This window comes from Callorhinchus milii, unplaced genomic scaffold (assembly GCF_018977255.1).
Source record: "Callorhinchus milii isolate IMCB2004 unplaced genomic scaffold, IMCB_Cmil_1.0 Scaffold978, whole genome shotgun sequence".
Taxonomy (NCBI): domain Eukaryota; kingdom Metazoa; phylum Chordata; class Chondrichthyes; order Chimaeriformes; family Callorhinchidae; genus Callorhinchus; species Callorhinchus milii.
The window spans coordinates 1-4,332 of record NW_024705719.1 but is presented as its reverse complement, the minus strand read 5'-3'; the positions used below and the strand labels follow the sequence as shown (position 1 = coordinate 4,332).

The 4,332-nt window shown below is 42.1% G+C and overlaps 3 non-coding genes across 3 annotated transcripts; 2 read left to right on the top strand and 1 right to left on the bottom strand.

The window, feature by feature from the left end:
- The first annotated feature begins 682 nt into the window (after positions 1-682).
- trnat-agu lies at positions 683-755 on the top strand. Its single transcript has one exon. It is a non-coding gene; the product is annotated as a tRNA-Thr (tRNA).
- A 2,614-nt stretch (positions 756-3,369) lies between these two features.
- Positions 3,370-3,442, bottom strand: trnaf-gaa. Its single transcript has one exon. It is a non-coding gene; the product is annotated as a tRNA-Phe (tRNA).
- Positions 3,443-3,812: 370 nt separating this feature from the next.
- Positions 3,813-3,887, top strand: trnaw-cca. The gene has a single exon. It is a non-coding gene; the product is annotated as a tRNA-Trp (tRNA).
- The last annotated feature ends 445 nt before the right edge of the window (positions 3,888-4,332 follow it).

Here is a 4,332-nt window from a genome sequence, read left to right as displayed (position 1 = left end):
GTGAAATCTCCTGTCTCTGTGACATTCCAGACAGAATAACAGAGACAGGTGTAGTGATAGTCTCAGAATTGTAGAACATGCGGGAGAAAGCAGCCAGTCTTGGTGCCGTGCTATCCCAGTGACAAGCGTTCTAAGATACTGCTCCGGGTTAGCGGCGCTAAATCAAAGTAACTTGTTCTTGCACAGCTTTTACCAAGAAGAATCATGTGATTGGTAACTGAGGCCGGTTAATCCGGTTGGTTAGAGTGTGGTGCTAATAACGCCAAGGTCATGGGATCGATGGCCGTAGTGGCCACGATCTTTGGTTTAGCAGAATAGTGAACTCTAGGTTCGCTTGTGAATCGAACTTCATTTGAAATGTTTCAGAGCTGTAGTGAGGACCTCAGATATAATTTTATTATCACGTGACAAAATCTAAGGCAATCGTAAAACTGCAAACACATCGAGACTTTCCTTCTTTGTTAGTAAATCGAACTGAGTGAAGAACATTTTCTTCTAACAGTGACCATGGAAAGACTGATAGGCAAATCCAAGGTGACCTCGACTCCCAGTCTCAAATCAGCAGCCAATAAGCTGCTCCAACTTGGTCCTTGAAGAAAGAAGGCGATGTTGAGTATCACTGACATATAAAATTATTGATCATTCACCTGGACATAAATAAAATAATTGGAAATGAAGCCATGGCGCCGTGGCTAAGATGGCAAAGCGCCTGTCTAGTAAATAGGAGATCCTGGGTTCAAATCCCAGTGGTGCTTTTGATGCCTTTCATTCTGGAACATCATTCGGTTTTGGTTCTTGTTGCTTTGCGTTTCAATGTATAGTGAATTGGTACGGAAGCAATCGCCAAATTCTGTCGAGAAAACATACACGGGTGTGAGGAAAAATCCTCCATTCGGTCGCTTTTTTGGCAAGTCATACCTAAATAGATGTCCAAGAAAAACTTGAAGTGCAAACCAAGTTTATCTGTTTCTGTTAAACCGATGGGATGTTTTCGGGTTTTTAAATCCAAGCTCCGTGGGCTATTGGTGGAATTTAGCTGGGTTTTTGTGCAATTTTGGACGTGTGATGCACAAGCGACGTGCTCCCATGTGAAGACAATGTACCAATTAAAATTGTTCTTATGTCCTTAATAACCTTGTGAAACTAATGTTATTGTTGTTAGACTTTTTTTTGTTTGATAATTGATTAGCATCCGCTCCTGGTGAACGATGTTTTCGATTAATCTGTGTGAGAAAACAATAAACGGTTGAAAGTAACAAAACATTTACATCTATAAAGTGGCTTTCCCTTTAGGAGAACGTCACAAGACACTGGACACTGGACATTCAGTGATCCGCTCCTTAGCTTTTGGTTGGGAAGTGTTGCAGCGCGGGGAGGGCAGAAATATTTTTTTGTCTGAAGGGAAGAATGTTCAGACGGATCTTGAAGGCGGTACGGGAGAGGGCAACAGAGAGGGCCTGTGCAATCCAATTCTAGAAGATAGGGTCAGAGAGGATGAAGGCCGACCAATGGTGGGGCGGGCGAGTCAGTGCACGTGAAGGCTACCGCAATCCGCTGAGCAGAGAGAGAGGGGGCTGGTTGGGCTGTGATAATAGGTCACAGATATAGGGAGGTGGAAGTCTTTGGAGGGCATTGAAGGTGAGGAAAAGGATCTTCATCTGTCTCCTCTGACTGATCGGCAACCAGTGGAGCAAGGCGAAAATGGCGGTCATAGTATTGTGGAGCCTTGTGCAGGAGAGAATCCGGGCTGCAGATTTGTGGATGATCTGCTCCGAAATCTGCATGAGTCAAAACTAGGAAATGTGAACCCATTTTTTGGAGAGCATTCAATTGCAGATCAGGTTCAAATCCAGACTTTTTCTCAATGGATTCAATATTGCCAATAAAAATTCTCTGAATTTCCTTAATATTTTCAACTTCTGTCAGTTAGTAATAATCACTGCATTTGATACAGCAACTTTCATATAAACTGCTTCTATAGTGAGACGAAAAAGGAAGCTCCAAAGAAACGAGACAAATGTAACCACGTTTATTAAAATCTCATTATGTCCTGTGAATGGCTGCAAGCTAAGACAGCACTAGTCATATTCTAGTTAGCTGAGCTGTCAGGCCTTCAGGTTTGGGGGAATTGGTGATCCCCTCAACGTGGGGTGTTTCCTCTCCGCCCCTGGTATCGACTGGTACCAGTTACAGGATGACCTGCTCTGCCTGCTCCTTTCCTCTCTCTCGCTGTCGAAGGACTGACTTGCTGACTGTTGATCAAGAAGTCCTTCTTGTCACTAACATTCTGCCTTTCCAAATCTTCAGTATCTGTGGTTTCGGTCGGAGTGGTCAGGCCTTCGCACAGCTGACCACAGATCTCCTCCACAGTTCTCTGCCGGATCCCAGACAACTTCGCTCAGTTTCTCCAAACACTGACGCTGACATTCACGTCCCGCTCAGACCATTACCTTGCCTCAGATCTGCTCATTTTAACGCAATCCTTCATTCCGTCCATCGGTGCCATGACCCATTCGGTCTTTCCAACATCAGCTCCTTCCAATGGGATCTCTACTGGAGTTTTACTACGCGTTGCTTCTCCACCATGATTTCACAAGCAACGATTTTAGTCTGTTTCCTCTCAAGTGGCATTTTGTCACAGCCCATGTGGAAACACAAATGATTTACATCTATTACATTTCACTTGTTTGATTCTGAGCATCTCAAATAATTCGCTTCGTTTGGTCAGCATGTTATTTTTTGGAAAATCCAATAATGACTGCTGCTAACAATATTCTCCTTCCCCAGATACAAAAATAAAATTAAGCTGCAAGGGCAAGGCAGGGACAGTGGCAGATTGAAGCAATCACCAAAAACCAAACATAGCTTTCAATAATATAAATCTTGCGTAATAAGACTAAACCACTGGCGCTGCAACCGATGCGAACTCGCCGATTGCATTGGATATTTATGTGTCGATATCACCAAAACAATTTAATTCCTTCAAACTACAATCAGAGTGGGAAATATGGGCAACGCTTCAAATAAAATTTGGGCTCGTCCGGGATTTGAAACCGGGAGCTCTCGAATATTTATCCATTTGTTACCCGAAAGCAAGAATCATACCCCGAGACCAATGAGCCACTTTGTGCTCCAAACAACCGATATGTCAAAGAAGAACTTGGCAATATCAAACCGAATGGATCTCTGATGATTTGCTGCACATTTAAAAAAATTCATCTCGATCTTAAAGTCATTGGAAATAATAAATTGGGTTTGTGTGATTGAAAAGGAACCGAGCAGAAGAGACGCAACGTAACGTCACCCAAACGGCCAGTCTTAACAGGACATACGTAGACTGTCAGTTACAAGCAAACTGAACAAGAAAGCTGCCGTAATCCGGGATTGAACCCGGGACCTTTAAATCTTCAGTCTAACGCTCTCCCAACTGAGCTATTTTGGCGGTTGCAAAATTAAGTGTTTCCGCTTGTTTTAAAAACATGCACATATCTTGTTTTCCAATGAAACTCCTTCTAACGTCTGGTCGCTCATTTTTGGCTTTGTAGCCGATTTATGTTGACAAGAAAAAACAGAACTTTTTCTCAGGGATTTATCACACATGTTCGGGAGCTCCGAATGTTGTCCTTGAAGTGGATTTTGAACAATGCTACGGAATGACCAATACCACAAGGTTAGTTTGGATGTACTTTACATCTCTAAGCTCATGTTATGTTCCTTTACTCTGTTATATTTTAGTGAAGTTAACATTTGCTATAGTGTCACGGCACATCTTTGAGTCGTCTACAATTCCAGCCTCTCGTGTGAGAGAAGCTGACCACATCGTGGCGCAACGGTAGCGCGTCTGACTCCAGATCAGACGGCTACGTGTTCAAATCAAGTCGAGGTCAAAGTTTTCATTCACAGTCAATGTAATCTTGTTGTTGTTGTTGTAATGTCTTATGAAAAACAAACAATAAAAATAACGCACAACACGAATTATCAATAAGTTGTGTAAAATGTTTATCATCAACATATCCCACCTAATGTTAATTATATTAATAATTGTTAGCAGTAGTAATAAGTAAACAGTTAATTCACTTTACAATGTATTCTGTGAAGTGCTTTGAAACGTCGCGAAGTGGTGAGAAGGCAGTATATCAAACGCGAGGTTGACTGAAATTATTAATCAAATGAAAACAGCGGTGAGTTTCAAATAAAACAATTAAATATGTGTCAAACCGAAAAGCGATGGCGATTGCCGTGACTCTGATGTGACCCGAGTTTGTAGCGGCCACAAAACAATATATTAACCACTATACTATCACGGCTGTACATTTGCCTCCACATAAATAT